Source organism: Meleagris gallopavo, chromosome 2, assembly GCF_000146605.3.
Source record: "Meleagris gallopavo isolate NT-WF06-2002-E0010 breed Aviagen turkey brand Nicholas breeding stock chromosome 2, Turkey_5.1, whole genome shotgun sequence".
Lineage (NCBI taxonomy): Eukaryota > Metazoa > Chordata > Aves > Galliformes > Phasianidae > Meleagris > Meleagris gallopavo.
Window position 1 is genome coordinate 18,260,656 of NC_015012.2, and position 10,953 is coordinate 18,271,608.

The window sequence follows — 10,953 nt, forward strand, 5'->3', positions numbered from 1 at the left end:
AAAAAAAAAAAACAAAACAAACAAAACAAAACAAAACAAAAAAGAACCTGAAAGCTTGATTCTAACATTGAGGTTTACAAATTCATTTTTGCATTTTTGAATGTAAGCAGCTTGAACTTTTCAATATCAATAAAAATACTGGAATCTTCTACTACTTAACAAGGTAGAAAAACTTTAAAAGGAAATCAGTTTGGAAAAAGATTTGGTAGTCATATTTAGTCAACTACGACACACTGCTCCACATGCACCCCCCAGAAACCTGGTTACAATATGTACTCTCACATCTGGCATTCTAAAAGGGATCTTGAAGAGATTATTCCTAAAATTAGTTGCTTCAAAACAACAGATTGATTGAAGATACTCAAAATCAAGAGTGGATATTTCAGTCCTTTTTACAAAAAATATTCTAATTTTGCAGCTTATTTTGTACAAGTTTAAAGTAGGAAAACATTGTTAGTTGTATTCAATGACCATTAAAGTACTATAGCACACTGATGAGTGATAGTGCCTCTTGTCAGTCTTTATGCCAAAAGTTTTTAATTACTGTCAGATTACATGCATCTTCGCTATGGAACAATAACATGTTCATTAATCAATAGCCAGTTACCAAAGTCATCCAGTGTATTGAATGAGTCGCCAAGCAAATATTAAATTAAAAAATTAATTATTTATTTCAGAGAATGAAAGAGAAAGAAAGGAAACTGAGAGAGAAAGAGGAAAGGTAGAAGAAAAGGAAAGGAAAGGAATAGTGAAAAAGTAAGGAAAGGAAGGAAGGAAGGAAGGAAGGGAGGGAGGGAGGGAGGAAAGTTCAGTAGACCGAACATAGAGCCCCTATTGCTTACTCTTCTCATAACACAAAGTATATAATTTAAGCCTTCATTTGTGTAAGGTTCACGATTGCCTGGTTGCAGAGATGTTTACTTTATCTAAATGCTCTCAAGACTGGGTCAGTCTCTCCATTACAATAGGATACCACCACTTTTCTTCATTGTGAAAAAGTTCAGTAATAGATTACTTACTCCTGAGGAAGGACGATACGAAAGACAAGACATCCCGCAAACTGAAGATAGAGACTTAGAGAGTTATTAACTCTTTGAGAGAGTTAATAACATAAAAATTAATTAGTGTTATTCTAGGGTTTGTAATATCCCACTCCTGATAAAAGATATATGAACAAACAGTCTGTTACTTGGCTATCAGTTAAATTTGCAGCAGCACTGAATGTCAGATATTCAAACAAGTAGGACAGAGACACTCAGGAGGGGAAGAGGAATCTTTGATGTCTTAATTTCTTCATTAAGACTCTAACCAGAAACTCAGTGAAACTTATGTTTTTAAACCCAAACCATTCTACGATTCTATAATTCTATGAAATCTGAAAGCACTTTGGAAATCTTACACTAGCCATTAAATGTAGGTATTTGGAAACAGAGAGAAAACTTAGAAATGTGCTGAGGCCGAAAGGAATAGTTCAGTCTCTGCAGTTCACAACCAGATGAAAGACAGGAAATTGCAGAGATGTAAACAAGTCTTTTGGTTGGGTTTGCCATTACTTTTTGTTTTTCCTTTCTATGTTTCAGTTTAATCCCATAAAAAATAAGTTTTTCTTGGACTTTCTTTGGTTATCATTTTACTTACCAACACTGCATTCAATTACCATCAGTTTTATAATTTAGATTAATAGGCAGAAATGGGAACTGAAAGACTGTGGTGTTTTGGATTTGGTGCAACAATGAGAATCCCTATCACAAACAGTTATATCTTGGCAGTTGTTTTATCACCATCTTGATGGATGGATTTGTTTTCCTCCGACTAGGGTACAAAATGAATTTCATTATGTGTTAACCAGTGATATAGTAATAGAACAGGGATTTTTTTTTTTTTTATTATTTATTTTTTTTGCCTTAAGGCTTTGTTATCTGCTTCTTTGTGTATTCTAAAGAGCCAGAGTTCTTAAAAACAGCACTGCAAGCGTTCAACTAGAAAATGCCCTTCTGTAGCCTTTTCAGATTATAGCCCTTCCATACAATGTATTCAGTCAACTTTCTTCCTGTTTCCCTATCAGTTAAATTTAGGACTATTGTCTTGGTCTATTAATGTGATAGAATATCTAGGAAAGCCAATGACTAGTTACAAAACTGGCACCTACCATGTCTGAAACTCTCAGCCAAACTGTTGCACCCATCTGAAAACAGGTAAGTTCCTTGTTTTATTTTGGAGTCTACAGCCTCATAGTCTTTCCCTGTTTCCTTCACAGTGTATAATACAAATAATGAAATGACTATAAGAAAAATTACCAGGGTGTGCCCAGAGTAAAAGGTGAAAAGGATACATTTACTGAGTTGCTTGAAAAGGTCACTTTGATAAATTTCTGCTATTTCTTTTGTTTTTCACTGTGATTGGCTTTTTGAGTTGCCTATTTTACAGCTAGTGAAATATGAAAGGTTATGTTCCAATAGCCAAAAAATGATCAAAAACATCTTCTTACTCTTCACAGCCTTTGTAATTCAGAAGACCTATTATTTTGTTATAGCATATAGTCCTTAGCAAAGTTGCAGATGTTGAAACACATAGTTCACAAGAAACGCTTATGACTTTGAAAGTTAGCTACCTAAATTGATAAGACAAAGATTAGAAGCAGGGAATGTTTCATTGAATAAAGTGAGACTGCCATGTATAGAGTGAGGTATGTCACGCACGTTATCTGCTTTCTTCTCCCAGCCCCCAACAAAAATGTATAGACTCTGCCCTAACCCAGAGTGGCTTTACTTGAAAATTATTTTCTTCAATTATGTTCTCTTACTGATTTTCAGGCTGGAGCACTTCTGTTCTTTTTCTACTCAACTTTATTTAATGCAGTTTTGCCTGAGCCTTCAGCAAGTTTTGACCCAGCTACACAAATACAGATGCAGACATTTCACTTGACTGAGGATCACCTCCTAATAAGCAAGCAACTTTATAAAATCTTAGAGATTTATTTTGGTTCTCTGAATCAGTGGTCTCCCCCATCTGAAACACTTATATTTTCACTTCCATGTTTTATTCCAGAATGCTATCTCAGTAAGATTTTAAGATGGGATGTTCAGATTCCGGCCCCTATCTTGTTATCCTTACAAGCATTCAGTGTATTGCAAGACTTCAATTGGATTACACTATTTTTCTCTCCTATTCCTCTCATCATGGTAAACCTGTTCTCCAGACACAGTTGCCTGGTGGTTACTTCTCAAATCAATAGGTCATATTATCATGAAAAATGGAAGATTATAGAGTTAAGAGAAACCCATTCACTCTGCACATTTTCACGAAAGGTCAGCAAAAATTGTGAAACACCATAATGCGTCTGTTAGGTAGTATTAGTTACAGTACTATTATTATTTCTTCTCTTTTTACCTCTGAAAAGGTAGTCAACAAGCAGCTCAGAATTCTACTTCTTTTGGTTATTGAACAGCGAGTCACCACATCAAAACAAGAATTAGCTGCTGAAAACCTGAAATTCATTGAAACCAACAGCACACACAGGAAAATGTCTTTAGAATGAAACATTTAAAATGAGACACATTCAATAAATATTTAAAAATGTATTGTAGACTGAAGTATCTGCTTGGAAATGTAATATCCCTGCTTCTGAAAATGGTCAAAACATAAGATTGGAGGGAGACATTTAGAGACTAATATAAAACAAGTTTTTTGTTTGTTTGTTTTTGGTAAAAGGTTTTTTTCTTTTTCTTTTTTTCTTTTTTTTTTATAGTAGATGTAACTTGTAATGCAAGCAAGATTAGTAAAATGTCTGGTTAGCCTATTGCAGTGTTTATTTTCCATCCATCTCTCATTGGCTGTAAAATGCGAAACAAGCCCCTTTTGTTTTCTTAAACAATGAAAGAGCTAGCTGGCCTGCTAATTTTGTTTGCTTCCACAGTGTTTTACACTTTTGATTTTACTTTCTGCACCAACAGAATTTTTCTGACAAAAATCTCTGTAGAAAACTAATGTCCAAATCGCAAACACAAATATTTGACAAAACATATACTTAACTGTGTACATACAGGCTCTAGCAAATAACGCCTGTACTTGTTCATGCAGGGAGAGAAAAAATTCTTTGGAGATTTAATCTGTCTGGAAAAAGCTGCCCAATCCAGCTCATATTTCTAATATTTGTCACTTGTCCAGAAGTTAAAAATATTGAAAATATTCAAAATAATTTACAGTACTGAAAAATTGAAAGGCAACTCCAAACTGTTCTGTGAGAAAATAAGGTTGCATGAACAAAAATATGACTTTTACATAACAGTGATTTTAAAAATAGATTATGCAATGTTTCATTTAACTCATAATTTTAAGTAAAAATGATTAATGATCAGAGATTAATGCATAAAGATTAAGACAGCAGTAAAAGGGACACAAGAAGAAGGGAACCAGTAATGTGGTACTATGCATTTTTTGTTTCAATTTCAGCTTTTCAGTTGCTATTACTAGTGAATCCCTCATGCCTTAAAGCTGGCTTTTATGTTTTAAATCTAAGTTCTCTTGCCAAGTGGCAGATTGCCTGAAACATAATAAAAGTTGGAGTCTGGTTCAGCACTGCATTGATCCAATATCATAGTAGTGTATCACAGTTGACTTGAAATGGTGTACTGGAGCACCAGAAAACAAGAGTGGCATACTCAGCAGCAAATACACCTCCTTGGAATATTAGTTTTAACTATAAGTTGGGATGCAGCCTTGCCAGGCCCAGAGATTTTATCATGAATCTCACAACATTTGAAGTTTTACTTACAGTCCCATCTCTCTGAACCTTAGGATTGAAAGAGAATCTCAGTTTTCATTAAAAACATAAATTTTTAGAAAGTCCTCATATAGTGCAGGAAAAATTGTGACTCCATGAATATTTTGAGACTGAAAAAAAGGGGAAAGGGAATGAATAAAACACTCCAGTGAGTACTGTGTTTTGTTTTTGTGTGTTTGTTCTCAACATGACTTTTTAACCTATTCACCTCTGGGGCTCAGTCCCCTTCTATTCACGGTTGGCAGTGGTCAGAACCACTAATACACAGGCTTTCTGTTCATCCGTATTCCTATCTCTGTTAAGCACAACTCATGTTATGCAATGGGGTGTGATGTTGCTTCCGTAGAAAAGTGATGATGATCAGACCCACAAGTTCAAGCATGAGACCTTGCAGGGTTTCCCCCTCCAAGTATGCCTAGAAAAATGAGGTGCGTATGGGGGAGAAATGGTCTACATTTTCGTTGAAAATCATACACGTTTCCTATTAACATTAATGGGTATTCACATGCATTCATAAGACTGAAAGTAGGTTTTCCTACTATGTATCCATTATATTTTAAAAAATAAAAATCAAATCAAGAACTGTACATCAGACAGCACTGTTAGGAACTGCAATATGGTACACGAGCTTCTGTTCCCCAACCAGTTACTCCTTTCATAAGATTTGTACAGTATTCCTAGGCCAAGTACCATCCTTGTCTTAATTGAAAAAGACAGTTGAAAAAACTGATATGGAAAATCTGCATTTGACCTTGTGCCCTTGCTTCTTGTCAACAATTTCAACCACATCTGCTCTTGTGATGTGAAAATGTTGGCGTATTTCACTGAGCTCTGCTTCGACAGCTGCAGGCACTCTCTTTGTATAGTATAATTCCACTCCCAGAAATGCAGGAAGCAGTGAGTGCAGATCGTTCATTGCTCATTTCTTTAACGTGGAGGCTCTGTAGAAAGAATTCAAAAGAACTTTTCACTGAAAATCTATCTGGTTCTGGGTGCTTAAAGAAGAAGTTATTCTTTTTCTTGCTACCATGTGATGGTGAAATCACACCTGTTTGATAATCCATATGGCAAGTTTATCATAGCATGTCCAACAAAAAGGCAATCCTACTATCAAATACAACCTTTCTATTAAATTTAACGCATTATATTACACTCTGATCATACAAGATTAACATATGTTTTTTGCCTGATTTATTGGTTGAAGCATATGTAAACCTGGACTTAAACTATCAGAAAAGGACTGTGATTAATTTCTCCATGCTATGTAAGCTGTGTAGCTCTTTGCAGTCTTGAAGAGATGTTGACTGCAGTCTGTGAAATGCAATGTAACAAAGTTTAGATGCATGTCCCATAAGTGAGAATTTACTAAAAATAAATTATCTGAAAATTAACTTAAATGTTAACTTCAACATGTAACGCCTGGTTATTATTCCTTTATGAGGTGCTAATTAAAACCATGTTTCTTGTAGGATACCATTTGTTTCTCTGACTATACATATTATGCTATCTGTCACTTAGGTTCCATCTTTAAGTTATATTTGAAGGCAGATGTTAAGATAGACTTACAATTGTCAATATTTTAAATACAGAAGTTTGAATAGTGTACTTTAGAGTATTGTATTCCACAAGCTTATTAAAATCTCACAGACAATTCTTTCTTGCAAAATTCCTTCTTGATTATAAATCCTTGATATTTTCATATGGGTCAGAAATATTAATGGGCTTAGCCTGGTTGGTAATCAGAATAAGTTCTACTTTACTATTGTTTATAGTTGATAAATAAGTCAATTTTCAATTTTCAATTTAAATAAATTTTAGAGCAGACTTTGGATCCAGGGTGGAAGTGAGGGTACACAAACACATAGGGTAAAATTTGCTTTTTGCTTCTCACACTCTCCAAAGGCAGTCATGCAGACAAATAAATTTCAGATAAATTTTAAAACAGACAAAAAATGATATAAAGGGCTTTTAAATATGGAGTGAAACATATTAAACACAGGCTTGAAACTGTGAAAGACCTGTGAGCTAGCCGTGCAATTGCTCTCCTGTATTTTCTCACTGAGAGGAGGTTTCCAGCATCCTCTTGAGTTTGGAACAGTTTCTCTATATATTTTTGAAGTTGTTTTTTTTTTTTTAATCACTGTATAATAAGTAGATTGATGTACTTGAGTGTCATAAAGCAGAAAAATTTAAGGTTGTGAACTTCTAATATTCATATAAGTGTGTAGAAGATGTTAATGTTTTCCAGTTTACGATGTCCAGGTGCATTAGTTGATCTACGAAGTTCTGAGAGTTTTGCAACTGTGACTAATATAAATACAGATTTATGCAATTTCTCTTATCAGAATTTAACATCACACAAAATATTTGTGGCAGAGAGTGTTTAATTTTCCATTCAGTTCTCTGAAGCGCACTGGAAACATGTTACATTAAAATTTTTATCATCAGAAGTTAACCAAAAAGTCCTGAAAAAAGCCATGACAATGAAGTAATGAGAAATGAAAATTAAATTATTCATTTTGATGAAGATAAAACTACAGTGAAGTTCTTAATATGTGCCAGATCAGACTTGTACTTTATTTTTAAAAGATGACTTCATGAGGGCAATAATAACAGTGGATAAATGTTTAGATTTTGACATAAGTACTTTAGTAATAAGTTGTTATCAGAACTTGGGAAATCCATGAGCACATATGGTTGGCTATTTATTCTAATATTTATTTTTCCCATTAGAAAACTATGTATTATCATGGATTATTCCAATTTAATCATTTGTCACTGCACTACTATTTGTTTACCAGCAGTGCCCTGTGACCATTATGTGGCTAAATTTCAAGTCCAAATTATACCTTTTTAGTAAGAACTGTACATTCATTACTTACTTCCTTCAAACTTGAGGCAATAGTTTCTTTGGCAATACCTTCTTTCTCACTTGAATATTTAGGAGAATAGCTAATCAATCTACAAACTCTGAGGGTATTTATAGGTTGTGGCAACATTTACATAGTAAAATAAATAATGCTTGTAATACATTTTGCTTCTGTAGTGATTATACTTACGAATATCGACAGGCCTTAAAAGTGATAATTACTTCAGCGTCACAATTCCTCTGCTAAATGGGTGATTATTATCATCCCTTTACAAAAGAGGAAAGCAAGGCGTTGAGAGATTAAGTGATTTATCCCACTTCCACAGGAAATCCGTGATAAAGCCCAGACCAGAGCCCAGTCTCCAGTCTCCTGGACATGTGGACTTATCTGCCAAATTATCCCCTACTGCTGTTCTGATGGCTCCACCAAAGCTTTGGGAACAATGTCAGAAATTTCTGCATCAAAATGGAGGCAGAGATAGTAGCCAAACTTTGACACATTTAGTCAGACTGAAACTATTTCTGTATAAACAGATGCAATAATAATTAAGGGATTCATCAGCCTTCTGCTTAAATATAATAAGTTTGGTGATAATGACCTCATTAAATTGTCAATAACTCTTAGGAGGCAAGCAAGCCTGAAATCCTATTATGTTGTGATTTCCTGGTTGAAACAACCGAAGGGTGGTGATAAGACTTAGACTTGTCCTCAGACAGCTGCTCCTGGAGGAGGGCCAGTTTACGGACAGCTTCCCTTTGACCACCCAGATGTCACATCTATATGTTCTTAGCCCTCTTTTTCTGCTTATTTAGCCATGTCTCATACGAAATAGAAGCAAAATCCTATTTCACACTCTACATTCTGGCAACTCTTAACAAAGATGGATACAGAATAACAGGGCATTATGTAGTGACTTTACACAGCACTGTTAATTTGCACTAAAACTTTGGCTTGGTGTTCTTTCTGCTCCTTTCAAGGAGCTGGTGCCTTTGCCTCCTTCACAGGTCTAGAATGAAACCTCAAGAAATCACTTGTTGTTCACATGCTGGGAAAACTTGTTTGAGAACACAGCTGCACTGAGAGTGGTTCCCATTCTACATCGGCTCACAAGTATATCAGTGATTGGTGGGAAGTTGGACTTGATGACCTTGTAGATCTTTTCCAACCTTGGTGATTCTGTGATTCTGTGACAACGGAATGAGGTTCTTATTCATACTCAGCCATGTATGATCGCACAGCAGAACTGTGACATTCGCCAGCCATAATTATAAATACATGTTTTTAGGTCTGCTAAAAAATGCAGGAAATTGGTACAGCTACATGCAACCAAGGTCTCTCAGCTCAACCTTATATGTTGCTCTGGGATACATATCCAATGGAAACTCAGAGATCAAGATGATCTTTAAGGTCCCTTCTCACCGAAGCCATTCTATAATTCTCTAATTCTATAAGAAGCTAAGATATAAGAAGCTTCTTCTTATGTGTTACAAACAATTCCTAGAATAGCAGTAGTAATTTCATCCCAATTTAAAGCAGGAAGAGCAAGAATTTCGATGAGTAGGAACAGGTGAGTAATCTTTCAGGAAAAAAGACAAACTTTCACAGATTTGCCTTGATTGTGCATGTGAGCTTGTTTTGATGATAATACCCATCATCACTGATCTTAAGGATATTTCTTTAGAACACCTTCTGTCTCCATCTTCCTCACCCAAAACCAGAATTTCTTATATGTCAGTCTGTGGTCATGCACTTCTTTTTCCCCTAGCAGCTCTATCAATTGTTCTTGTCATTTCACTAGCTGCCTTAGAAGTGTTGTTTTTTAGTTTGTGTAGATGGAAGCATTCCTGTACTTCCACTGATAAGGGAATTTCCTTCTTCTTCTGTCTATCATATTACTTGTCCTTGATAGCTGCTGTCTTCTATTTGTTCTGTTCTTGAGTAAGGTGGTAATGGACTAGTTTTCCTGTTTTCAACTGCTCAACCAGGATGATTAAACTTTGTTGCTGGCATCACCTTGAAATAGAGATCATAGTATCAAAAGGAAGGGACAAAGGGCACAGCAAATACTATGAAATGTAAACCAAGACTATCTAGCATCAAACTGAAGGTAGAAGTTGCAAACTGGCTGTTTATTTCCGTATACATGTAATCTATCTTTTCCAGAGTGAATGTATTTGTCACAATTATTTTTGACAAGCAGAAATTTTATTTCATGGGAGTAAAAAGGTTTTTGTTTAATTTGTTTACATTCATGAAATTTGTATCCAGAACATGGACTAGGTCTTATGTATAGTCGCTCTGCATAACCCATTTGGTTATTTTGTGGGTCTGAGGCATTAACAAGGTCTGGTGAGATGCAGTGACTGGAGACAGAGTTTTGCTTTGAATATCTGCAAAAACAACCCAGAAGACTTTAAATCACTAGGGAAAAAGAAGCATTCATTAGTGTTTATATATATATATATTTATATGTATATATAAATCTATCTTCTCATATTTTGTTGTCAAAGTTTCTATCATTTGTCTCCAAGAGCTGTACAAGTGTACCATCTCTGTGTAAGACCTTGCCTTCCTTTTCTCCTGGGACTAGCTAGCATCATAAAGAAGATGATGACTGGTCTTCAACCAAGACTTCTGGCTTGGACAGCACAGCAAAAGGGGCTGCTTATTCTGGAGTTGTGAGAAAGGTCTCATTCTATTTCTGTTTGTTAACTTTAGAGTAGGAGGTATCTCTTCCCATGTGCACTGTCACTGATCTCATTGTGGGCCCTTATGGATGAAACCAATACAAACATTAATAAATACTTACGCATGCCCTATAATCACAGGTGACTGAACCCCAGGAGTGACTCCTCAATATCAGCAGCAGTAATTGCCAGTTTTCTGCCATGGCAAAGGCACTACATCCAGAATACAGTGCTCTTGGAAGGGGCTTTTTTGCAGTTAGGAACTCTGGCAAGCTTTGTGTAGATCTTTTAGCTGCAACTGTTTAAGATTATTTAGCGGCTTTTAAACACTGCTTGTGCCCATTCCAAACAAGCCCACAGAACATCTGTGCAGTGTCTGTTAGCTGTGCTCAGAGAGTGTCTACCAACAATTCTATATTGTTCTCTGCAAATTTACATGAGTCCAGTTTCTGTTTTTTTTTTTTGTTTGTTTGTTTGTTTGTTTGTTTTCCATGGCTTAATAACCTCTTCAAGCAGTGAAGAAACTGTGACCTTTCACTGATTCAGGCAGGGAAACTATAATCACAATATTGAGTAGTTATATTTGCTTTGGAAAAGTAATCCTATTGTTCTC